This window comes from Giraffa tippelskirchi, chromosome 10 (genome assembly GCF_054371585.1).
Source record: "Giraffa tippelskirchi isolate mGirTip1 chromosome 10, T2T-mGirTip1v1.2.pri, whole genome shotgun sequence".
Taxonomy (NCBI): domain Eukaryota; kingdom Metazoa; phylum Chordata; class Mammalia; order Artiodactyla; family Giraffidae; genus Giraffa; species Giraffa tippelskirchi.
Window position 1 is genome coordinate 14,755,705 of NC_137284.1, and position 27,472 is coordinate 14,783,176.

A 27,472-nucleotide genomic window follows, 5' to 3' on the forward strand; every position below is an offset into this window, starting at 1 on the left:
CAGATTCTGATGCAGTAGGTGCAGGGTGGGGCTTGGTTTCTGCATTTCTACCTTAAAGCAAACCTGTGGGAGAGATGTGAAACTCTCTTTTTCATACGTTTTCTCAGAAAACACAGTCTAGTCTTGCAGCCTATCTTCTCTTTAAAGTCTGCTTTGAATGTGTCTTCAGAATTTTTCCCGTGGTACCCAGAGCAGCCTGCCTGCACCCCGTCTGCCCCCGTTTCTAAGTGTGTCAGGATTTCCATGCTATTGGCCTCCTGTCCACATTCTCCTCCATACGCTGTTCTCAGCCCATTCTGACTTTCTTGTGCACCTGGGTCTGTGAAGGGGTTGGCTGGACAGTGACATTTACTGCCTGGCCCTTGAGTTGAGATCCTTGTGGAGTTTGCATCTCAAAAGGTACCCTTCCTTTGGAGCTGCAAACTTTCCTGGCAGGTCAACACTAAGGATCTGGACCCTTGAAACTACCTTTCCCACTGTGTCCTTGTGACCTTACTGCAAAACACACACACCCTTGAACACTGCTTTTGCTAAGAAAAGGAAGAAGATGTTAACATTCGTCCCTACCTCAAGCCTAAGGAAGGGTGTGGAGATGCTGTTTCTTTAACTGCTTTGAATACTGGGTGAGATTTGCAAAGCAGAACAAATCTAGGTTGCTAAATGCCTGGAGACCTGGCAAACTGCAGCGTGGAATGCTTTCCTTGCCCTCTGCAATTCTGGTTGTGACATAAAATCCTGATTCTACACTGCAGAGAAAAGGGCAGGAGGCTACAAATGCTTGAATCCCCTTTGCCAGCTGCCAGTAAGGCAGATTGCTGACTGGGGGACAGAGGGAGGGAGATAGGGAGGGAGAAATACATGAGTGGGGATAGGAAAGGAGGGAGGAGGAGGAGGAAGGAGTCACTGATGTAAGGAAGGGAATAAAGGAAGACGGGTTGCAGGTGAGACGCCCAGGCTGCAGGCAGGATGCTCTGGGTACCATGGGAAAGGTTGTGAAGACACAATCAGAGAGATTTAAATGAATAGATAGGCTGCAAGACTACAGCATTTTTTGTGACGATATGAAAATAAGAGTTTCACATCAGCCCCATAGTTTTGCTTTCTGGTAAGAGGTCCTGAAATGAGCCAGTAACCCAGAGGCATCTCATTCTGCCCTGTGCACTGGGACAGCCAAAGATGATAACATGATTGGAAGTCAAAGGAAGTGGGCTTCGCATCACTGGCAGAAATATATTAAAAATGCGGGTTATTTCTTTCCACGGAGAAGCACTTCGAAGCAGATAAGTCCAGCTCACTGTATTAGGAAGATTAAGATCTGCAGGGATACAAATGGGGCCATTTATCAGGGGATGGAGGGGGTCCTGGGACCCAGACCCTGCAGATGCAAGGCACGTGCCTGGGGAGGGGCTGAGTTGGCCCCACGGTTCCATGGGCGCCAGGCAGCCTCTTGTGCTGGAATATACATTCTGAGATAACAGTCACAGGGCATAAGGAACGTGTAACTCCCAGCAGCAGGGTCTGCACCATCTCGGAAACGGAGGCAGGGGGATCAGACACACCCCAGGAAGAAAGGTCCCTGGTCCAGCCTTCTGTCCCTAATGTCACCTGCAGCTATTTTACTCATCCTTATGACGAGCGAGGTGATGGGTAAGAAGCCAAGAGGTGGAGAGGATATTGAAGGCAAGGTCCTTGACCTTGGGGAGTCCACAGCTGATGAGCCGAGAATTGGAATACTTTATACATTTTCTCTTCAGTTTCAATTTTTTCCATTCTTAATCGTTTTGGACTCTCGAGTCAGGGATGGTGGGTCAGGAAGACCTATTAGAGATGGGAGAAGAAACCTGGGTGTTCAGGGATGAAAAGCTCAAAGAGAAAATTCAGGGTAAAATCTAGGAGTTTCCTGACCCACTTCTCTTTCTTTCTCCCTCCACATCCCGTCCTTCCAAGCCTGCTGTTTTGCAGCCGTCACTCTTGGCCCAATTTCCCATTCTTCTTCCCCAGCCAAGTTCTTAGAATTATCGAGTTGGAAGTACCAGGAGGGGTCAGAGATTTCAGCCTTCCACTTTTATGATGATGGTCCCTGACAGAATATCTTTCCCTCCACGTGAATGTCCCCAGGGACGATTCCAGGGGGCGGCCTATTCCTTTGCCAGACTTACTCACATCATTCAAGAAATCGTCCAAACGCTGCCCGGCTTCTCCCTTTGAAATGACGAAAAGCCACCAGCGAGGGAGCCCCCAGCCCCTCCCTCCTTCCTCGTCAGCCACAGGAAGCTGCCCGTTCTATCTGGGGAAGATGTTTTGTGAGGTAAACGCCAGCACCTGCCATAGCTCTTGCCAGGAGACCTGTCAGAAGGTGACTCGTGTGGCACACGCCTGGGGGAGGGTGCCCTGGAGGAAGTGAGCAGGAGGGGGCGATGATGGAGATTAGGAGGCATTGGCCCAGGGAGGCGTGGCCAAGAAAGGAGAAAGCAGATGGGCGAGAAAGCGAGGAGAGGGGAGCCGCGGCAGGAAGAAAGGCGGTGGGAGGTGGCCACCACGCAGGAACTGGACTCACGTGGCAGGGCTTCCGGAGAAGCCAGGAGTTAGTTTCCTGGCTCCCCAGCAAGAGGGGCTATTACAGACTATTCCTAACATCACCGACCTTGGAAATGTGAAGTCAGACGCCCCGATGAACCCATGCCTGCTGCAGATCAGCTAGGCTCCCACCAGGCTTTCTGATTGACCCCAGAAATTGAACAATCCCTTGCCCCCTCACCAAGGCTGGGTAGCCATCCAAGTGATCAAAAACTGATGCTACTCCTGTGAGGAGTGCTCCATGCTTAGGAAAAAGTGTCGGTTAATGGGCAGGTTGTGTATTTGCTGGAAACCCTGCCCTCGGGGTCTGGAGCCAGGGCACCTCAGTGGGGTGTGGGGGGAGGGGGGCGGTGTCTGAAGCCCCTCCCCCTTCTTCAGTCCCTGGGAGTGCTCCGGACAAGGCAGACACGGTCAGAGGTGCACGTGGGGATGTGTGCCCAAATCATGTCACTCATCCCTCTCTCTCCAGGATTCTGGTCCATAGAACAGAATCACAGAGGATGAGCCCTGAGCAGGTGAAAACACCAACTTCGTGGCTGTCAAGCTGGTCTACAGTCTGGGCTCGGCATGCAAGGCTGACGTGGGTCTTGCCTTTCTCCCTATGAACTCAAGATAACTGGACGTGTGCAATACAAGGACTCAAGTTGAGTAAGGGCTGACTGCAGGCCCCAAATTGGACCTGAGAGAAGGGCTGCCTTGAAATAAAGAGTCTGGGTTAGGAGGACTCCTTAGACCCAAGCAGAGTAGATCAGAAGATGATGGAAACCAGGAGTGCAGCCCTCACTGGAAGGTGACAGTCTTGTCCCTGTTTAGCTGTTGGAGCAAATAACCTCACAGTTACCCCAGTCCCCCATCTTCCATGGGGGGAGAAAGAGTGATCCTATGGGAGAGGGGATGGAGGAGCTGCCTTCTGGAAATCCACAGATTGGGAAGAGGGTGTCTCCCTCCTTCTTAGGGATCTCCTGGCGTCCTTCTCCATCACACACCTCCTGATGTGATGGATAGAAACCTTCTTTTGAAGGATAGAAACCTTAGAACATGCTTGGGTTGGGAACCAGGTAAGTTCCAGCATTTGAGAACCTCAGCACTGACTCCCCACCTCATCCGCTCTCAGTTGCAGATATACAGAGAGGGAATGTGCGACTGGTCAGGCTGAACTCTGATCCCTCTGCACATGATGGCTGGGGGTTTGAACCCATGAATTTGCCCTCCCCCAAATCTCTCCTCACTAGATCTGCTCTCTCTGCTCATCTCCTCTGCACACTTCCAGTCTTCCCCACCCCTGAACGCTCCCTAGACACTGCAGGCACCCAGCAACACTGGGCTCCCCTCTGCCTTCCAACCAGGAAGTGTAGATGGAGGCCCCAGCCAGCCTTGACTCCCAACTTTCAGCTTCATCCCTTCCCCACACTGGACTTAAACAAAAGTGTGATGAACCCACAACCCAAGACGTGTGCTTGGCTTGGTTTTACTGATGTTCTCTTTCTGAGATGTGTTCACTAGCTGTAGGAAGAATCAGGAATCATCAGAGAGTTTTGGAAACTAGATGACACTGTTGACCCAGAGGGAAGGGGCTGCAAAGAGTGATGCAGAAACAGCCAGGGTACCTGTGAGGATGTGACCCAGTCCCCTTAAATGAGAGTTTGGATTGTGGGCCAGGGAGAGAAGAGAGACAGACAAACAGACAGAGACCCAGAGAAGGGGGATGCAGAAGGCAGGAACCTGGGATTTCACACACAGGCAGACAAATGACTGAGGACAGAAGCTTGAATCCATTTCTGGAACAGGTTTTCTGATCTGGATTCAAAACTTAGCTAACATTTATATTCTAAAAAGTGTCTAAATATAAAAATAGACATAAATAGTTCAGACCAAAACATAGAGGTTGAAGAAAAAAAAATCACACTTTCAAAAGCAGAGCTTAAACAGCTACATTACTGATAAAATGTTAAGGACACTTGGAAAGTTTTTATTTATTCCATGTTTTCCTCTTGTATTACTATTATTTGCACTCTGAGCCAACAGGGTTATCTCAGTGTTAACAACTACCAAGTGAAATGAATTCTGTGCTTTAATCTAAATAAACTACTGCTTAAAAAAAAAGCTGATGAAGGCACTGAATGACCTATTGCTTCTTTCATTTATATATGTTTTCAGAAAGCTGAACCTGACCTTGCCTGCATTAGCCTAAGCAGGCACCTCCAGTCACTCAGACCCTGTTTCTCAAAGAATAGCATATTTTGCAGGAATGGAAAGGCACTGGGCCAATGCAACCAGTAAGTTTCCTGAGGGCACTTTGGCAAACTGATGTTTTGAGCTCAGAGCAAAACTCTAGGGTCAGAATCCGTGGGGAACAGGTAGCGTCCAATATCTTCAAATGATTTTGGTTTTCTTTTCCATCACAGTTTATGACAGGATATCGAATGTAGCTCCCGGTGCTATAAGACCTTGTTGTTTATTCATCCTGTATATAATAGCTTGCATCTGCTGATCCTAAACTCCCTCTCTGTCCCTCCCCTACTCCCCATCCCTTGGAAATTCTATTTTTTTAATTTTTAATTTTATTGATTTATTTTTTAAATTTTTGGCTGCACTGTGTCTTTGTTGCTGTGCTTGGGCTTTTCCTAGTTGCTGTGAGTGGAGGCTCCTCTCTAGTTGCAGTGCCTGGCTTCTCATTACAGTGGCTTCTCTTGTGGTGGAGCACGGGCTCTAGGGTGCATGGACTCAGTAGTACTGGTCCACAGTCTCTTAGTTGCCCCCCAGCACGAGGGATCTTCCCAGACCAGGGATCGAACCAGTATTGCAAGGTGGATTCTTAGCCGCTGGACCACCAAGGAAGCCAGAAATTGTCTCTGATAATAGAACAACATCATAGCAAATGCTTTAGCTCTCACTTGGTTTGTGGTGGACTTAAAACTTTCCTTCCACCCCACCTGCAATGGCTCGGTTCCCTGGGGACTGATGTGTGTGTGTGCGTGTGCGTGTGTGTGTGTGTGCGCGCGCGTGCGTGTGTGTGTGCGCGCGCGTGCGTGTGTGTGCGCGCGCGCGCGCGTGTGAGCGCGCATGCGCGTGTGTGTTAATGCCATCAAGGCCTTTGTTATTTTTTATAGGTAGGTAATCATACTGTTAGGTTTGCCTGGACAGTTGACACTGTTTTCCACTGTAATTATTGACTGCTGTCTTCGGCCCTCAACACCATGCTGGTCTGGATGATAACCCCTGTGGCCCCTGCCCTCTAGCCCACAGAATGGCCTGCGTCTGGTCCCAGTACCAGGGCTGCTGCCAGTGCCCGACTCTGGGCTGCACTGATACTCACACCTTTACACCCAGTGAGAGGCGGTGACTGGGCTGTTGGACCCTGCGGGACCAGGATGCAGAGTGGTCCCCTGGACTCTGCAATCCTGGAGCTCCTGGTGCACCAGGTCGGGCTCCTCTTGGAGAACAGGGTGAGGGGCCGAGTGAGGGTCAGCCCTGCATTCCCTGGGGAGACACCCAGCTGGGGCTCAGGGCCCGAAGTCCTGGAGGGTCAGAAGCTAGACCTGGGCCTTCCGGTGTGGAAATGCTGTGGTTGCCCTTTCCCAGCTCCCTGGAGGAAGAGCACAGCCTGGTTTCTGCAGATGAAGCTCCGATACAGCCTGACTCCTCCCGCATCCTCCCTTTCTTCTCTTCTCTTTCCTTCTCGCCTTTATTCTCTCTTCCCATGGTAGTTCCCAAGGACACGGCTGCATGGCAGTGGTGCTAATTATTACCTTCATTGATATTTCTGAAATACTTCGATTCACTCTCAGGCAAAACACCCACGAAGCCAAGCAGCACTCGGCAGGCAGGTCACGCCAGAGCTGGTGGCCGCTTCGTGGAACGCAGACCCGGCTCTGGAGCATCGCGGGGAGATAGTGCGGCTCAGGTGCTCAGCTGTGACCGGGCTGAGAGGGGAGGGCGAGGAGCCAGTGCTCAGCGGGTGAGGCCTCTGCTCGGGGTGCGGGGGCGCTTCCTGCAGGGTGGGGGCCCTTGGAAACTTTTTGCCAAGGACTCTCCGTATCCACACACCAGGAGCTATTTCTAGGCAAGTGGGTCTCCCGCCCGCCATCCGGGCTGGGCTCTGATCAAGCTGACCTCTCATCAAAGGCATCTGTCTCCCTAGTCCCCCTTTTTTAGCCTCATCACTGTAGAAGGCACATTCCACGGGACCTTCTATGACTCTGGCAACCACAGGAGTCAGGATATAAGACCACTGAATTGGACTTCAAAAGACCTGTGTCTACCATCAGTGTTGCCACTAACGTGCTATGATATGGGCTAAGTGTTTTTACCATTCCAAGTCCTAAGATTTTTTTTTTCCATCAAATAAAAACTGCACTAGAGGACTTCTAAGGTCATTTGTAAGTTTCATAACTTAACAATATGGTGAATGACCTGGAACCCTAAATAATTCTTTGAGTTCTGGAAACTGATGACCACGTGTCGATGGGCAGAGCTCCCACCCAGGAGCGCAGGGCTACTGGCCTCTAAAGAAACATCAGAAAGTCCCTGCACCTCAGCCTGTGTGCTGGGGAACTGGCCCAGATGCCAGCACTGGGCCTGGGGTCTCGATGACGCAGACCTCAGAACAGAGACACCCTATGACTTCAAGGTGGCCTCATCTGTCACTGTGCAGCGGCTGTTCCGTGATGGCGGAGAGAGGAGCTGACAATTATGAAGGACTGTGTGTGTCTGGGGGTAATGTCTTGTATTAATGGAGGAAATTAATTATTTCTTTTCCCTTCCCAGTCTCCCATGCACGCCGATTTTGACAAGTAGCTGTTCTTTTCTCCCTCCCCTCAATGGGCAGATTGGAATAATGTCTTACAGGTATAACTAATCATCCACTGAGATGACTTGGGGCCCATTTTCCCGGGTCTGAGTTTCACTTCAAATGCAGGACCACAGCGCTCTCTGCTTTCTGTCCTCCCGCCTTCCTGGCAAACACCCCTCCTTCGCTACGTGGCTCACCTCCTAATCTTTCCTGACCAGACAGCAGATGCCGGATGACAGGCAAGGGGCCAGCAGCAGGAGGCCCCATATTCTTTGAGACCACAGCCCACCCCTGCCCCGTGCCTGCACAGCCAGGACCTGTGAGGGCCACGTGGGAGATAAAGGCAGGGAAGATCATAATGGTGACTGGGTTCCACGGGCAGGCCTGGACCAAAGGATGTTGGACAGAAAGAGAGGTTGGGAGGGGATCTCGTGTGCCCCTCCATGAGGGACAGGGCCTGGAGCCTTGGGGGAACAGGTAGTTGTACGGGTGCTGCCTGTAGTTTCCCAGGACCCTCCAAGACCACCCAGAGAGGGCGATTCTAAGAACAGGTCAGGATTCAGTGTCAGTTACCCTGTAGTGCAGCCCTGACTTACTCATGTGCAGCATTAGAGGCTCTTTCAGTTACAAAATATTGTGCCCCGAGGTAAGTCCTGGAAGTGATGTAAGTAACAGAGTGCTCTGGGCTTCCCGATGTCTCAGCGGGTAAAGAACCTGCCTGCAGTGCAGGAGACACAGGAGATGTGTGTTCAATCCCTGGGTTGGGAAGATCACCTGGAGGAGGAAATAACAACCCATTCCAGCATTCTTGCCTGGGAAATTCCATGGACAAAGGATTCTGGTGGGCTACAGTCCACAGCATTATAAAGAGTCAGACATGACTGAGCATGCACAAGCACAAAGACATACTATGTATCTGATTCTGTGTATTATACATACATGAACACACAGATACATGTATGATATGTGTCCATAACAGCAGAGAAACATTCAATAGGGAAAATGAAATTTGGAGCTGTTACAATTCTGACCCCCATTCCCACGTGTGGGTTTCCCCCTACACCAAGCAATTCAACACCAGCTCAGTGTCCTTATTCTGATGGGAATAAGGCGGCAGTTCAGCCTTACTCTGATGCTCTCTACCTGGAGCTCCTGCAGGTCTTTCCCCCACTTCCCAGCTTCAGATGCCAAATGCAGGTCCAGGTTGTCACCTCTGCTCCTGACCCACTGGCTCTAGATCAGAGCATCCCACGTCCCTCTCCTTATGTGTGTGTTAGTCGTTCAGTTGTGTCTGACTCTTTGTGACCCTATGGGACTGTAGCCCACCAGGCTCCTCTCTCCATGGGATTCTCCAGGTAGGAATACTGGAGTGGGTTGCCATCCCTTTCTCCAGGGGATCTTCCAGACCCAGGGATTGGACCCAGGTCTCCTGCATTGCAGCCAGATTCTTTTACCATCTTGGTTTGATTAATTTGCAGAGCAGCTCACAGGACTCAAGGAAGCATTTTACTTACTAGATCAGGAGTTTACCATGAAAGGATGTAATTCAGAAGTGCCAGTTGGGACCCACGGAGAGCAAGTTGCAGAGGAAGTGGCCAGAGCCTAATGCCCTCCGAGTTTTCACCCTCCCTGAATCATCGCCACTTGTTCACCAACCTGGAAACTCCTAAACTTCTTTTTGGGGGTGTTTTATGGAGGCTTCATGGCATACGCATGGTTGAAATCTTGGCCACTGGTGACTGAACTCAAACTCCAGTCCCTGCCCCTCCCAGGAGATGATGGTTGGAAGAAACTGAAAGTTCCAACCACCTAATCCCAGGACCCAGCTCCCCTGGCAACCAGCCTCCATCCTTAGGTGCCATCCAACACTCACCTCATCAACGTAACAAAAGACACCTTTCCTTCCCTCTCAGGAAATTCCAAGGGCTGGAGGAGCTCTGTGCTAGGAACTGGACAAAAGCCAAATAGATATTTCTTATCATAAATCACAGTGTCACAGCCATTCTTTGCAAACTTTCCTCATTACTTAGGAAATAGCACTATACCAGGTCCACAAGCGATCTCTAACTTTCCACGTACATCTGAGTGAGTTACTGACTTAAAACCTCCTTGGGCTTTCTGCTTTATCACCAGTGAAAACTAGGGATTAGATGAGATAATTTCTGAAAAGCATTAGCTCTAATATTTTATCATCAGTAGCTGAGTTGGTTGAAAAAATGTTTCTTTCAACCATTGATTCCAACTGTGTGTGTGTGTGTGTGTGTGTGTGTGTATGTACAAAGAAAAATATAACAAAATAAGAAATACATCTCACCTTCAGTCTCATGAGAAATCTCAAAGATATAAACAAGCCCATAGAGGCTTGAGCTTAGCAAATCAGAAGCCAATTCATCTTCAGAAGAAAACAAGTGATATTTACATTATTAAATCACAATTACAAAGCCAATCAGCTGCAGAAGAGGAGAGACCATTTCCATCAATTATTCCTGAACTGAACATAATTTTCCCATCACCTGCCGATTGTAAATGGGAGCTCCAGCTCATCCCAGAACTCTTCCATCAGAGGAGTTATTAATCGGGTAATAACTTTGTTGAATTAGCAAGGACACTGATGAGATGGAGGGGAAGCAAGACACAGGGAACCTCGAGGCGGCAGCCAGGTTAATTCCTGAGACAGGAGGAGTCTGCGTTCGGCTCCTGTCCCTGCTTCCATGCTGAAGAAAGCACTCGGCTCTGGGGTTTTCATTCCAGGGAGTCAGCAGGTGAACAGGTAACACTAAGTCAACACTGCATCCTTTGCTGGCTGCAGGAGGGCTGTGATGTCTGCTAGCTATGAGGGTGCTTGGTGTTTAGGGAGTGTCTCTGTCTTTTGGCTTTGGGCACCCCCCCTCCCTTCATCCCTGTAAGAATGGGGGCTTCAGTCTTGGCGGGAAGGGCTGACTATCTCGTTAGGACTGCTTGTGGACATGCGGACGGTGAGAAGACATGGACTGCTCTCTTAGCTCTTCCGATGTCCTGGGGTGACCACATGGGTCTCAGTAGAGAGTTCTGCAGACTTGATACCTGAGCAGGTTTTCTCTGCTCTGTTCCATCTTTCTCTCTCATCCCCTTGTTAAGGTTCCAGCCCCATGGGATTTCTCTGCCAGACCCAAGAAGCTTCAACGCCCCCCCGCCTAACTGGCCATGGGTCCAGTCCCTGCTTTGTAACATGACAGGCAGATTTGCTAAGAAACCAGGGTGTGCTTTGTTCTGGAAGCTGCAGAGAGCTGGAAGGACTGAGGAGGGTCTTCTCTCCCTGATCCTGGAAGCCAGGCTCTGCGAGTCCCGTGGTCTGAGCTTCTCACCTCAGGACTGTTAATGACTTTTGTGTCCTGGGGTCTAAAGGGGTTGGTTGCTAGGCACCCAGAAGACGATTACTGTGCAGGCTTTTGTTTTAAAGAAACAGGAAAAGAAACTGCCCAGCCCCTGGAAGGGGAAGTGGGCCAACCTGGGGGTGGGGTGGATGGAGGCATCTCCCACCAGCGGGGGGCACCTGTGCATTTCCCACACTGGAGCCTGTAAGGGACAGCACCGCAGACGGGACAACGAAGCTGGGTCCAGAAGCAGAGATGAACTTGTCCTCCCCCCTTTGCTCCTTCATTCAGAGGGGTGCCTTGTTCCCACCCCTGAGGACTGAGACCCAGAGACCATGTTCTAAGCCTTCAGGATCCCTGAGAGAGAAAACTCAGCTCCCCAAACACGACTCAGATTGCCTTTCTCATCAGCCGGGCTGGTAGGGGCTCCACAGATGAACTATAAATGCAACAACAGTTCTTTTAACTGAGTTTCATGAAATGGAAATGACATGGCTTATCCGCACGCTCTATACCACCTTCCTCGGAGTAACTGGTGTATCCTTTGGGGCTCAACTTAACTTTTCCACTTTAGGGAAGCCCGTAATACTAGATGTTTCATTTTCAACCTTCCAGACACAGCACCTCTTCTTTGTCCTGCTTTCTCCTGGGTTATGTGGCACACGTGGGCTACAAAAGCCCTCTGCTTGGGGTGGCCAGGGGGAGGGAAGGAGCTCAGATGTGTGTTCCCAGAAGGTCACCTCCCAGCTGGTCACTTGGGTAAAGAACAAGTTCCTCTCAAGCTGGTTCTCACCCACACATCTCCCCTCCTAAGCAGGTAGATCCCTCCTCACCTGCTGACTGGGAGTGAGGAGATGGAAGGGGTCAGGGGAACAGCCCTGCTGTTTCAGCCTTGGGTTTATCACTACTTGTGTGGCTCACCACACCCTCTCTGCACCTCAAAAATAATCCTCTTATTAACCTGCCTGTGCATGTGTGTGTGCTAAGTCACTTCAATCGTGTTTGACTCTTTGTAATCCTATGGTCTGTAGCCCACCAGGCTCCTCTGTTCATAGGGATTCTCCAGGAAAGAATACTGGAGTGAGTTGCAATGCCCTCCTCCAGGGGATCTTCCTGACCTGGATTGAACCTGGGTCTCTTATGTCTCCTGCATTGGCAGGGGGGTTCTTTATCACTAGCACTACCTGGGAAGCCCTATTAACCTGCCTACAATTGTTCAAGGTCAATGGTGCCATCTGTTTCCTGCGAGAAGTCTGAGATGCCCCAGCTCTAGGCTCCAGTAGGACCTGTTTTCATGATTATATTTATCACTTAAGTGCAGCCTGGTGATTTTTACCCCAAAGGGCTCACTTAGCAACATCTGAGGACCATTCTGATTGTCAAAAGTGGGGCTTGGGGAGGGGGTGCTACTGATATCTAGAAACCAGAGTTCAGGGATGTGTCTAAAGGCCCCACAATGTGTCTCTGACAACAAAGAAATGTGTCCCGGAATGTAAAGGTGTCCATGTGAAAACCCTGCCGCAGAATGTAAATGCCTGTTCTGTTACCGGCACGTCCACTCAGAGGAAGCTCAGTGAAGACCATCCACAGTGTCCCCAACAGCACCCCCCTGCCCACTGCAAGCCCTGGTAGGTGGAGAGCTGCTGGGAAAACCTGCAAGTGAAAGAAGGGAATTCACCAATGAGACCCAGTCCTAGTTTCCCATCTCACTTTTCAGTTCTGGGGATAAGACTGATTATTCACTGATTTATTCACACCTAAACACAAACCCATCAAGAGATAGATGCATGCCATCTAAACTGCTCATCCACTGGGATGGAAAGGCTGAATGCAATTTAGCTGGGGGCAGTGGTGCAAGGAGATGCCCCTGGGGTGTGGCCAGGAGATGCCCTGGGATGTGGCCAGGCCGTGATGGATGCTGACCTCCAAATGACCCCACTTCAACAGGCAGACCTGGAACAGCATGGTGGGTGGGGAGACTGGAGGATTCAGGAAAGTTTAAGCTATTTTATCGCAGTTTCTCTGAGGAAAATTACTGGTTTGTCTCCTGGTTAGTGAATTCTGGCTCCAGGGGAGAAATCCCCTCACTTAAATCATTCACTTAAATCACTTTAATTTACTCACTGAAGTCAGGAGCCACAGCTATTTTCATGTTTCACTTTCTCATCAAACTTCTCATGGTCACATGAGTAGCAAGAAAAGACGCTCCCTGTCTGCAAAGCACATGATGGAAGCGTAGTTTTCAGCATTTTAAGGGGGAAGCTAAGACACGGGGCTGGCCAGGAGACCACTCAGTGGACCTGTCAGCTTGACTCTTCCTCCATCTCCTGTGTCACCCTGGCCTCATTTGTGTGGTCTCTGGTTTTACACTCCATGTGACTACAGAGTCACTTGCCACCTGTGTTTTTATTAACAGACCCAGCTTCTTCCAGACCCTAACCTGCTCTTAGGGGAATAAGGTCCAAGTAACTCAGCATTTGCTCACAGTCCTTGACAAGGTCAGCAACAGGAGAAGGCATCTCAGAAGTCTGATCATGAGCATCTGATTCAGGAGGCTGAGGACCAGTGCGCAGTGAGCCGGGGCCATCTTCCCGAGGCCAGGCTTCAGTGGGCTGATAGCCAATCAGGAGCCACCAGGCATCTCATCGTCCCGCCGAGCAGTCCCTCCACATTGGTGATGCTCCACCGCCTCTTCCGGAACTGCTCACGGTGACAGCCCCTCAGAGGGGTTCTGGGCGGAGCAGGGGTGAGGGGACACAGCTCAGAGAGCAGGGCACCAGGGTCCAGGGCTTCTCAGGGATGTGGCAGGAGCCCTGGCCCTGGGGTGGAAGGACATCTGTGTTTCCTCATAACCAAGTCTATGGGCCTGTTGCAGGGAGGCCAGGGGGCTGCCTTCACATCCAATCAGGCTGCTCTATGGGAAACCCACACCAGCACAGAAATTGCTTCATGCCTGCAGGGACGTATAATATCTGCACACAGCCGGCATGCACACCACCTAGGAATGATGTGATTTCCAGTCTAAAATGTCAATTTATTATTTTTTTTCCAGTAAGGGTATAATAATCACGCACCAACTCGGACTGAATAAATATGTCAGGGGCAGTGTGGGATACCAGCTGCTTCACTCTCTTCCTGGGAGACTCTTGTAATTTTACGAACAGAGTGTGATGCACTTATAATAGAATGCATCACATAAACGTGGATATATTACAGGTCAAACCCTTCTCCTAAAACATGGGGTATTCTTCAACAGCCTGATCTACTCCTATGCTCCTGGAACCAGCTCTGAAAAAGAGTTCCACTGGGCTTCCTCATTTCATTTCTACTTTTATTTTAAATTCCCAGGACCAAAACATCCCTTTATGCCACAAAGGATCACATGCATCGGGTGGGTGCCTTGGAAATGCAGGAAAATGAGGCTGGAGGATCCAGTGACCCGCAGGGGGTCCTCTAAGCCAGAGTAACCTTGTGCGCAGAGGGAAGTCTCCACTATGGAGGGTGTTCCCACCTCTGGTGGTATCCTTCGAATAACTGATGTCACTCTCCAGGATAGATCTCTATCAGGTGCTTGGCAGAGGGAGTTAGCAGAAAAGGTGTCTACCAGAGGGGAAGTGACTTCATCTCTGCATCACTCAGGGTCAAAGGGCTGGGAACTGACATTGTTGATAGCATATTTCATTCTGGCCCCAAAGGAATCTTTACCTCTTCTGCTTGTGGCCCCAGTCTTTAGTTACTGTCAACTACAAATTGACACTTGCCATCGACCTCTACAGGGATTAAATCATGTTCTGCTGTAGCTGCTGACCTTCAACACCCTCTGAAAGGAGTTCAGGGTGGACAGCAGAAATGAGGTACTCTGTACTCAGGCGGGGGAGGGGGGTAGGGTTGGAAACTGGCAGGACAGGTCTTCAGATAGACATTTTCAGGAGCAGATTTTATGAGTCCAACTCTTGTATCTCCTCATGTCTAGAGCAGCAGTAAAATCCTTCATGGTGATGCCTGCTCCTCGTAACCAGCAGAAACCTTCAGCAAAAATATGTGCATCACCAAAATCACATATATACTGACCTTTCCCTGCTGCCTCTCTGGAGCAGTTTCTCAGAGCTATCTGAGGTGCTATCTCCTGGGCTGCAGTCCTCATTTTGCCCCCAAATAAACCTTAACTCACAACTTTCATGTTGTGCATTTTTTTTAAAGTCGACACATCCACACAGACGCTTGCTCTCCTAGGAAGAAAAGCTATGACAAACCTAGGCAATGTATTAAAAATCAGAGACATCACTTTGCTGACAAAGGTCCAAATAGTCAAAGCTATGTTTTTTCCAGTAGTCATGTAAGGATGTGAAAGTTGGACCATAAAGAAGACTGAGCACTGAAGAATGGATGCTTTTGAATTGCAGTGCTGGAGAAGACTTTTGAGAGTCTGTTGAACTGCAAGGAGATCAAACCAGTCAATTCTAAAGGAAATCAACCCTGAATATTCATTGGAAGGACTGATGGTAAAACTGAAACTCCCATACTTTGACCATTTGATGTGAAGAGTTAACTTATTGGAAAAGACCCTGATGCTGGGAAAGATTGAGGGGAGGAGGAGAAGGGGGCAATAGAGGATGAGATGGTTGGATGGCATCATCAACTCAATGGACATGAATTTGAACAAACTCTGGGAGATAGTGAAGGACAGGGAAGCCTGGTGTGCTCCAGTCCATGGGGTCACAAAGACTCGGAGACGACTGAGTAACTGAACAATGAAGATTCACTAAGTAATAAAAAGCTCTTCTGGGGAGGCTCTGAGAACATGGATAGGATCCCAGGATGCAGTCAGGAGTCAGGGGGTCAAGGTCACAGCCATTCCTTCCTTTGTTCCCTCCCTCCATTCCTCAGCCCTCACAGAGGCACCTATAGATGCTCCCAGGAAAGCCTAGGCTTTTTATGAACTTCAGCTAGGGATAAACAGGCTTCCATTGTGAGGCAGAACACAGCGCAATGGGGAAACAGCTCATAAAAAATAGACAATATTAAATAACAATGAACAATTTTAAGGAGCAAGTCAAACAAAAGAAAAGATGTCCAAGGCTATGTGAATTAAATAACTAAGAATTCGAATCACTGCTAAAGGAATTTTAAAGCAGGAGAGGTCACCCTAGGCTGGAATCTTTCAAAATTTATTTTTAGTCAATTATTTTAGGGTTTGTGGAATTTAATTGGAAGAAAATTCTGTACAGTCTGGTCTAATGTCCTCACGTCTCTTCTGGTTCATTTCCAACTGCACTGTTGTCAGTAGCAAAATAAAAGAGCAGAGTAGACTGTAGGGCTTCCCAGTTAGCCCATCACCACTTGTTCATCCATTTGTTCAACACATGATAAATGGTTCTACCCGGGATTCATGCAGAGGCTGGTGAGGGAGGAGGCCCAAAGTACCCCACCAAGAAGCAACACGATGCACCCACGGCATCAAGTGTGGAGGAGAGAGCAATACTGTCCATTCAAAGTGTTTTGAACTTGTTGGGGATAAGTTATCAAGTAAACATGTGCTATTATTGCTGTACGGTCCAACACACACCACTTAAAATGACTTAGCCACTTAAACAATACCTTCTATAATGCTGTTTTTACAATGCCATGGTTCTAGGAAGATGTATTATTTAAGATTGTTTGTCCAGCAGTAAAGGAATACAGACATAAAAGACAATCTAAGTTGGAATCTTGGGGTCATAAAGACAATAACAATGAAGAGTAATGTAGGTGACTTATGGGGGGAAGCCAAGGGGGTGTATGGAACCAGGCAGAGCGCACGGAACCAGGAAGAGGTGAGGCTGGACGAGGAGGAATTGGCTCGGCCTGTAAGTTTGGGATGCAGGAAAGGCCTCCTGGGCTTGTTTGGGATACAGAGACTGGAGGGAGTCAGCATGCTCCACAAAGCACAGGAGCAGAGATGAAGCTGGGACTGTGTGGGTCGGATGGTAACAGCCCTGAACACCTTCCAAAGGAACAGTCACCTTCGAAAGGCAACAAGGACAATAACAAGAGATGTAAGACACATACCCTGACCTTAGGAAGCTTACACTGGAGCCACTGAGTAGGGCTGCATTCACTCACACACCCTTCTTCAAAAGGAATTCAACATAAAAGGATGCATTCCTTCTACGGATATTTACTGAATGCCTGCTGTTTCAGGACTGATTAATGACTGATAACAATGCATTGAATGATAGAAGCCCTGTCTTCTAGTGGAGGGACAGATCATAAACAGACAACCCATAAATAACATATATAACATCAGAGAATAATAAGGGCTGTAAAGAAATGTCAAAACAACAACGACGATGATGATGATGATGATAGCAACTAAAATGTATCACGTAATTACAGAGTGGCATGGACTTGCCATGAATTTCCCTGTTTCGTGTTCTATGGTGAAGGAAATGCATGCTTGATCAGATTCCCTCTTCTGCACTGAAACACTCATTTACCCAGATGCCTGGAGTGCTGTGTGCCGAGTCCCTCCCTGGGGAACTGAGTGACAGGCTGCCCCATGTGATGTTAGGTCCCATCTCAGGGCAGCATGCTCTCGATGCCACAAAGGCTGGGCCCTAGCCTCCACTCAGGACAGCTTCCTAACAGCCGGAGCTCCCTGGAGGATGAGCCCAGGCACATGTGACAGGAGCTGTTCAGCTCAAGTTCTCAGCCTCCGGACCCACCTCCTCACCTCTTTCCAGTGATGTTTCCAAGAGATCCCTACTCAAAACTAAAACCTCTGTCCCAGAGATTGCTGACTAGAGGAGGCAACCTAAGATACTCCTGTGATAGTTCAAGAGACTGAGGCTCAGAATGTTGTCTGACCAGGAAGATGTGCAGCTCTTATCCCACAGTTTATTCCTCCTAAGGAGGAAGGGAAATAAGTCCTGCTGCTGCTCAGAGCAGGGTGGCAACACCTGTGCCACAGAATACGGCAGTACCCAGGATGTGTCTGGGAGGGGACTAATCTGGACAGACCAGTGGTTCCCAAAGAAACATCCCAAACATCTCAAGACATGCATTCTTTTACTCAACAAATATGGACAGCATCTTTTTTGTTTTTTGGAAGAAGAGTTGATTTATAGTGGTTTAATTATATGTATAATTAATGGCTTTATTACATATATATTCTTTCTTGGATTTTTTTCCAGTATAGTTTATTATAAGATATTGACTATAGCTCCCTGTGCTATACACTGGGACCTTGCTGCTTATTCGACCACCTCCTCTGTGCCAGGCACAGTTCTATGTTTGGGACACCCACAGAACAGACATGTAAGAGCTTAGATTCCAGTGAGAAGGGCCAGTCAACGCACTGATGCGCCAGTCCTGAAAGGAAAACTAGCCAAGTGGGTTGAGGAGGCTGGGGCTGTTCTGTCCTGGGTGGTGGACAGAGAAGCCTCTTTGATACAGTAGACCCCCGAAGGGAGTGAGGAAATTAGTCAGGAAGATGTGAGGGTAGACGAAAGAAAGGCAATTGAGCAGAAAAGAGACAGATGACATACCACCTTTAGCCTCAAAGAGCATGCACGACCCAGGACCAGCTAAGGAGCTCACTCAGACATGGCATAAATCTGGTTATACTCTGATCTCCAGGCTAATTGTAGAATAACACACCCCAGCCAGAGGGGTAGAAGTAATGGACTGTAATCTAGACTTGCCATAATTAATTATGGCTCAGTTTTCCCTGCAGCAAGATGGTGATGGCAATTCCCCATCAGATTACCTCGCATGATTGTTGTGAGGCTCTGAGGAGTCAATGCTATATAAGAAGTAAGAGCTAATTTATCACCATAATACAAACTTCTTGGTCTCGGGACTCATTGATACTTAAAAGATTACTGAGGACCACAAAGAACTTGCTTTACTGTGTTATACCTATCAATATCAATATTTACCAGACTAGAAATTAAACTGAAAAATTAATTATTTCTTTAAAATAACAATCATAAACTTGTTACACTTTAACATAAGTAACCTATTCCTATGAAAAACAGATATCTTCTAAAATAAAAGTTAGTGAGAAGAGTTTTTACATTTTGGCAAATATCTTTAATGTTTCCCTAAGCAGGCACAGTTAGATCCCCTCACATATCTGCTTCTGTTATAATAGGTTGTTGTGGTTGAAGTGTGAGAAGAAAATGCCACACAGAGATACAGTCACAAAAGAAAGTATCTAGTAGCCTTTTCAGATAGCTCCAAGTATTTTTCCTTGGTATACGCCCGCATTTAACAAGTCGTACTTTGTTAAAGCTTAATTTCACTGTGAAATCTGAAATCTCCTGGGTCAAGGAACATTTTATGTTCTGTTACTTTAAAATCCTCTGTCCTGTCTTCCCCTTTGACTGGTTCTTTTATCCATGCATCATTTGGGAACATTGTGTGTTGATTATTTAGAATACTTTCATTCCCTGATTTGTGTAGATCTTCCAAATTCTAACATACTTCATTATATAATTTTAAAAGACACACAGTTGAGAATATCACTGCCAATCTCATCAAGAAAACCTAGGTCATGAAGTAAATACAAGTTTCCCAAATTTGGGAAAATTCAAACTGTATGTTTTGTTACAAGTGCTGTCAGTTGTTCCCTGAGTACCAGGTTTGCATTATTCATTTTCAAGGAAATACCTGCTGAATAACCAAGTCTGGGTGACTGCAGTGTGTCTGTCAATTGTTCTTTCCAGGAAAAATATTTTCTAGACAAAGAAGGGGCTACTTTAGCTTGTAACTCAAATTGTCTAACAAGTGATTTTTCCTTGAGAAAGAGCTGTACTTTGTGCTTTCCATGTGCTTCTATTTCATTTCACAGAGTAGTGAAAAAGCAGGTATTCAGGGTTGAGATGTAATAAGATTAAATTTTGATGCTTCCTTTCACTAAGCTGGCTTTTTATTCTTGTCTTTCTGTGAGTGTGTAGTGATGAGGGGTACAGTGAAGATGAGCAGATGTCAATGATGCTTAACTGATGAGTGGTAAGATTCAGCAGTACACCCATTATGACCTTGGTACCGTTAGGACAAATGCCAATACTTAGAAAAAGCAAATCATGTCTTAGTAATACTATGAGAATAGCTTTGTCTGCACAACCCTCCTGAAAGGGTCTTGGGAAATAAATGGATCACATTTTGAGTGCGATTGTATAATAAACACTTAGATGTGATGAAGAGGTCAGGTCAGGGTCTGCAGGAGGAAGGCATATGGTGAGTAAAGATAAATGAATTCCAGCAGCAAAAAATTGATGACTAGTAACCTGACAGCAAGGTAGAATCAGGAAATAGTATAAAAGGTAGACACAGGAACTCAAAAGCTTAGCATCTGGGGGCTATTTTTTACAGGAGCAAATAGCCATCCACTTCAATAGCTCTGGAGGGTATCTCCGACACTCAACCTTGCTCAATAAACACTATTCATAATGATGACCTTGAGTCATTAAAACAAGATTAAACAATATCAGCTCTACTATATTTAAGAAGCCAAGGAAAGGTTTCTCTTTAACAGAATCTCTTGGAAATATTTCCATAGCAGTGCTTGAAATTTAAAAATTGCTTTGGGGCTTTATTTAGATGTCGACTTGTGTGGACCAGCTCATTTCCGATGATGGATAAACAAAGTGTCTCGGTAATTAAATAAAAGACCATGAAATGAGGTAGGATTACTTATCCCACTTTATAGATGGGCAGTAGGCCTGAGTGAGATTAATGAGGGATATGAGGATGCTGAGTGAACTCAAGGAGAAGCAGAGCACAAGTCAGATCTCCAGCCCCACGCATCTGCCATTCCACAGCCCCCTCTCCTGAGGCTGCCCAGAGGACTGTCCACCACCACCTGTGAAATTAAAAAACTCAGCATCTCTGAGAACTTTCAGCCCTGCCCGGGACAGCCTGGGAAGCTGAGTGTTCAGGGACCTTGAGTATGATCTCGGCCCATCAGTCATGCTGAGCGGGGAGCTAGCAGCACTGAAGGAGAGACGGTGATTTATAACATCTAAATAATGCAGCTGGGTTTGCTTCCTGGCCAGAGCTTCCTTGTTAGATGCCCTGAGAGCAGATTCCTCTGCCATGAGAAGCAGAGAAACACAGATTCAATTACACTGCCTCCTAAGCTCTCTGGAAGGGAAGAAGGAATAGGCGTTCAACAATCAAGACAAAGTATCTTAATCCTCCTGGCCCATCTCTTAGGCAAACATGTAATTCATGGCATCAGGGTGCATTTCTATGGAGAGACGGTACCTGGTGACCAGGCCTGGGTAATTAGGCTTTGCTGGAAATCAGTGCTTGGGTTGGCAGCTGGAAATTACCCTTGAAGGTAAGTCACACAGCAGGAGGGACCAGGGTAGCAAAGATGGCAGAATTCCCAGATCTCCAGCAAAGAGGGCTCATGGTCTCAGCAAGATCATGGACACCGTTCTCAGCACCTGCTGCAATGACTGTCCAGTTGGATGAGTGTAAGAAGTGATAAAAGAAACTCCCTCACGGCTCAGATGGTAAAGAATCTGCCTGCAATGTAGGAGACCCGGGTTCAATCTCTGGGTCGGGAAGATTCTCTGGAGAATAAAATGGCAACCCACTCCAGTATTCTTGCCTGGAGAATCCCATGGACAGAGGAGGCTTGTGGGCTAGAGTCCATGGGGTTGCAAAGAGTCGGACACAACTGAGTGACTAACACTTTCACTTTTCACTCATACCAATTACCTGGATTAATCAGGTTAAAAAAATATCCACTCATCCAGTACTTGGAGACATTTGACTTGAATTACATGTACAATTGCTTCAACTGTCTCTTTGTAGCTTCCGTGTAAATACCATCTGGGATTCATACTTTGGGAATCTCATTACATCTTCGACTCACTTCAGTTCATTCACTACCCTTCTCATTTCGTCCCCTCACTACCATCTCTTTCCCCAACACTATCACTGGGCACAAAAATGACATCTTATGCTCATTCTCACACAAAAGCACTTAGTTTTCTTATCTCTAAGACTGATGCCAGGGCAGCAAACTCTCGAGGAAATTCTAAGTTCTTGCTCTGAAAGTGTTACGGCACTGGCATTACTAGGGAGCAGCTGACTCGGGAGGCCCCACCCAGCTGCACTGAACAGCATCTAAAGTTAAAACAAAACCCCAGCAGGCCCTCAGGCACGTTTGAGAAGCCCTGCTCTGCTGCCCTTCAATGCTTGAGAAACATTGATGGTCAGGGCATCTGGGTTTAAGTCTGCTCTGCCACATGGTGGAAAAACTGGGCCATTCAACGACTGAGAACATCCATTTCCTCCTTTTGTGATTCAACCTAATAATACGCTTTTGGTGCAGTCACACATATTCAAGTATGTGTCTACACATTGATCTTTTTATATGACTAAGATAATAATACACTTATTATTCTGCAACTTCTTCACGACCTACTTTTCCATATCTGTATGCCCCTTTCTTATTCTTTTTACTGGCTGCATAAAAAGATATACCAGAATTTCTTTACATGCTCCTCTCTTTTTCTGACACATCACATGGCATGTAGGATCCTAGTTCCCCAACAAGGGATCAAATCTGTGCCCCTTGCATTGGAATCACAGAGTCTTAACCACTGGACTGCCAGGGAAGTCCCCTACACTCTCCCTTCTTAACAAGCATTTACGTTGTTTCTACTTTTTCTCAATTAACAGTGTTGGCATGAAGATTCCTCTCCACCTCTGTAAGAATTTATTTAAAAGGATGCTTAGAAATTCTCAATTAAACTTGATCAATGCTCCCACTCTTGTCCCTGGTGGCTTACCAGCTTTCAACCTCACCTTGGGTCATGAGGATGCCCACCTCTTTGATTCTCACCAAAATAAAATTTATTTACCTCAATACATTTTGCCAATCCCATTGCTGTAAAATACCTCCTGCCATAATTTAAAAGTTTTAACTTCTACTGGAATAAAAGATTCTTTTAATATTTATTATCTGTTTATGTTGTTCAATATATTTTCTCTGTATTCATTTTTTTTTTCTATTGGATTGTCTTTTTTTTCTTTTTTCTTTTGTCAGATTTATAAGAAATCTATGTATATTCTGTGTCGGGTTGACTTTTGCTTATAGACATTGAGAATATTTTATTCAAGATTGCTATTTATATTGTAATTTCATTTCAGTCTGTCTTTCATTGTAATACTTCTGCAAATCACCAAATCTGTCAACCTTGTCCTCTATAACTTCTGTACTCAAGTCTTGCTTAGGAAGTTATTCCCATATTCATGGTCATAAAAATATCTTGTGTATTGTTTAATTCTTTTTCATTTTCATGTTTAACTCCTTTTGAAAATTATTCTGAATTCTTCCAAACACGTTATTTAATAAAACAAAATTCTTTGGGTTTTTTTGTCACTAACCTATGCATGTCTTTAACAGTGAAAAACTAAGGTTGACTACAGACTAACTTTGAATATCCGGGACACTGTTTCACATTTTGGACCTTTTCTTTTTTTGTGAATTCAGAGTAATTTTGACTTGGCCTCTCCCAACGCACACTCATCTAGAGAGAGAGAAACTCTGATCATCCCAAGATGCCCCCTTCCTTCCCATCGAGGACCGCCCTCCCAGATTCAGAGACGATACTTCACAGACAGGTGACAAGAGCAGAGGGCAGTGTCACGGGCAAAGTCCCAGTGACTCGATAGGGCAAAATAAAACCTTCATCCAGCCTGGTCAACTCCTGTTGGAATAACAATTGAATTTCCACGACAATAAATTGAAAGGACTAATTGATAGTTTGAACTGAATAAGCAATGTGGAAACCATCGGCCTTGGCAGAGGAGATCTTTTTTGTACTAGGTGTAGGAAATGTAGAAAGTGGTTCCTGCAGCAGAATCCACGGGGTTTGCTGAGATGGAGATGAATCCTTTCCCAGCTCAGAGAGTAAGACCCCAATAAGCATCAGGGCTGGCTCCCCAGGCCTGTACCATTAATATGCAGCAGATACCTATTTGGCTCTTCTGGATCCAGTACTGAACACAAGAAACTGAGGCAGGTCATTTTAATTATGCAGGCACCTGTGTGTATTTGTATAGAGGCTTATTATAATGCTGTGGCTTCCAACTTGAAGAAAGGGAGGAAAGCAAAAAGGTCAACTAATATCTTCTCCTTTGTGAAGGGGGTGGGGGCCCCACTGAACAACAAAAAGGAGATAAGCCTGTTCTAGGCTAAGAGGTGTAAAACTAAAGGATAATAAAATCCAGCCGATGCAGTTTAAAGACTGCTCATTAACTGGCCTGAGATACGGCGCCCATTGTAGCTAGTGGCTGGAGATTATTTCTCAGCCTGCCGCTGTCTGATAACGGACTCGTCCAAGGGCCTGAAGGCTCACTGTTCTGCAGGCAGAAATGGTGCCCCAGACGGAAGCCCAGTGGCTCCAGCCAGCCATGCCACTCGCTCAGGCCTTTCCTCTGCTTTCTCTGGGCTTAGGAAGAAAGTCAAGTCTGTTTCACCTGAGAGCTGCTCTGGGACTTTTCCCAACCTCCCCCCTCACATGCCCATGACCTAATTTGGATCAGGGTAATTCTTGAAAATAAAATGCTGAAGTTTTCTTTTCCTTGAGAACAATGTCACATCCGTCAACTTAAAAAGACTTGCTCACAGCACAAATTGTCTATACGACTCATTGGGCCCCTTCATTATGTTCCACCTTGTTTTATTATTTAAAGGCTTGGTCGGAACTAAGTGTTTATAGATACCGCACATGTTGGCACTGGACAAGGATCTGGAGATGTGGTTTAATGCTCCCATTCAATAGGCTGGTGCTCTGCAGCCCAGAAAGCTGAGAAGAGGGCACTCATCTGAGAAACCGTGGGGGCAGTGAAGCTCCTCCCCCTGCTCCCAGGGCAACACTGCGAGAAAGGGGTTTCTGGGTCAGGTGGAAAGGGAGGCAAGTGCCACAAAAATCATGGCGATCACGGACTCTCCCAAGTCTTTCTTTTATTTTTTAAACACATGATCTTTAGTTTCAGCCTGCAGACTCTTAGTTGTTGCAGGTGGGATCTAGTTCCCTGACCAGAGATTGAACCTGGGCCCCCTGCATTGGAGTCTTAGCCACTGGACCAGCAGAGAAGTCCCTCTCAAATCTTACTAATAAAGTTCTATGGAACAAAATGGAAGTCAAGGATTCTAAACTCAGAGCTCAGACCCTACCAACTGTTGCTCAACCTGTTTCTAAAGGCAGGTGTGCTGATGACTTCAGAACGAGGTACCTGGCCTCACGGGGTTTGCCAAGGTTAAGGCAGTGCTCTGCTGTGTGACCTCCGTGCTTGCAGACTTCTGTCGTCCCTCATCTCATTACCTCTCGGTCCAAAGGAAGAAGTGCTCCATCATCTGGACAAAACTCATCTCCGTCTGACCTGGTCTCCTCACACCCTCGTTGCTGGGACCCTGCTTATCCCATCAGTCCCCTTTACTCTTTCCTGGCTTTTGTTCTTCAACCTACAACGATATCCAATGCTTTCCTCTTGTTAGAAACAGCTCCTGAAACTGTAACCCCCCCTTGAGCCAAAGTACACACCTCTCCTTCCCCTGCAGTCAAACTAATTGTAAAAGATGTGCATTTCTGCCTGTGCTTCCCCTGCTTCTGTTCACACTTTTGCAGCAGGCATCTGACCTTCTCACCCCACTTAAACTGCCTGGGCCAAGGTGATCAGCAGACACTATATGAATGCAATGGATTCTTCTCAGTTTTGCTTCTCTTGACAGCTCCACGGAAAGGTCCAGGACATACAGACCAATCCATTATATTATAATTACTACTACTATTAGTATTATGATTAAAATCCCTTATTTTTGACTTGGTCTTTTCTCTTGGGATCAACCTCATTACTTTCTCCTGGGTCTCCTACTTCCTAAATTCTCCTTCCTCTTAGTCTTCTAAACAGACTCCTTTTCCTCCACTCCTTTCCTCAGGGTGGGTACTGACTCTGTCCTCAATACATTTGTCTCCTACACCATGAAATCCTATTGTGTTTCAACTACCACCTACTACACATATAGATAAGAATAAGGCAGACCTGACCGCAAGATAGCCCTACATTTCTCAAATGAGGAGAGTCAAAACAGAATTTTGAAAAAATGTTAGGGATGAAGATAAGATAATAACCAATGCTTGTATATCATATTAAATTATTTAACTTAAATGAACACATGCATTTAAAATAACACTATACAAAAACCTTTGGCTTCCCTGATAGCTCAGCTGGTAAAGAATCCACCTGCAATGTGGGAGACCTGGGTTCAATCCCTGGGTTGGGAAGATCCCCTGGAGAAGGGAAAAGCTACCCATTCCAGTATTCTGGCCTGAAGAATTCCATGGACTGTATAGTCCATGGAATCACAAAGAGTTGGACATGACTGAGTGGCTTTCACTTTCATACATAAACCAGTATATTAATTTAGAAATGTTGTTTTTCCCTCAATGGGGGTCATTTCAACTCTTCCTATGGATCATGACATCAGGCTCTTGGATTTCCCTGGAGGAAGTCATGTGTCATCCAATACAGCTTTCAAAACCCAGCATCATTTCACACCAGTCAGAATGGCTGCTATCCAAAAGTCTACAAGCAATAAATGCTGGAGAGGGTGTGGAGAAAAGGGAACCCTCTTACACTGTTGGTGGGAATGCAAACTAGTACAGCCACTATGGAGAACAGTGTGGAGATTCCTTAAAAAACTGGGAATAGAACTGCCATATGACCCAGCAATCCCACTGCTGGGCATACACACCGAGGAAACCAGAATTGAAAGAGACGCGTGTACCCCAATGTTCATCGCAGCACTGTTTAAAATAGCCAGGACATGGAAGCAACCTAGATGTCCATCAGCAGACGAATGGATAAGGAAGCTGTGGTACATATACACAATGGAATATTACTCAGCCATTAAAAAAATACATTTGAATCGGTTCTACTGAGATGGATGAAACTGGAGCCCATTATACAGAGTGAAGTAAGCCAGAAAGAAAAACAACAATACAGTATACTAATGCATATATATGGAATTTGAAAGATGGTAACGATAACCCTTATATGTGAGACAGAATAAGAGACACAGATGCATAGAACAATTTTATGGACTCTGAGGGAGAAGGTGAGGGTGGGACATTCTGGGAGAATAGCATTGAAACATGTATATTATCATATGTGAAACAGAACACCATTCCATGTTCGATGCATGAGACAAGGGCTCAGGGCCAGGGCAATGGGATGACCCAGAGGAATGGGATGGGGAGGGAGGTGGGTGGGGGGTCCAGGAAGGGGAACACATGTAAACCCATGGCTGATTCATGTCAATGTATGGCAAAAACTATTACAATATTGTAAAGTAATTAGCCCCCAACTAAAATAAATAAATTTATAAAAAAAAAACACAAAAACCCAGCATCTTCATTCCAGTGTTTGTACCAGCATGCATTCTGCCTTTCTGAATCACCTTATGAGGCCATCCATAGAAATTAAGCCCTGAATCACCAGTACCTCTTTGTATAGAAGCTGGTTATTTCATTTTTCATAGAGTTGTATATATATGTGTGTGTGTGTGATTTCCACTTACTATGTTGCTTTTAAAAATGATTTCTAAAAATCTGTTTACGTCAGGTCATAGCCACAAAAATTATTTAAATCAGTGTAAAAAATCTTTAACCATTTTTTAATCGATTCGTTCTGACCATCTCCTAATTATTCCAAAATATCAGTGACAGAGGTAGTTTCAGTT

General features: G+C 46.5%; 1 protein-coding gene and 1 long non-coding RNA gene across 12 annotated transcripts in view; one reads left to right on the top strand and one right to left on the bottom strand.

The window, feature by feature from the left end:
• The window catches only part of OPCML (opioid binding protein/cell adhesion molecule like), a 566,878-nt gene that overhangs the window by 26,268 nt on the left and 513,138 nt on the right, over positions 1–27,472 (bottom strand). The window lies entirely within an intron of this gene.
• LOC145524883 (uncharacterized) lies at positions 1,484–4,693 on the top strand. The gene is made up of 3 exons (XR_014067921.1): positions 1,484–1,647; positions 2,119–2,308; positions 3,047–4,693. It is a non-coding gene; the product is annotated as an uncharacterized LOC145524883 (long non-coding RNA).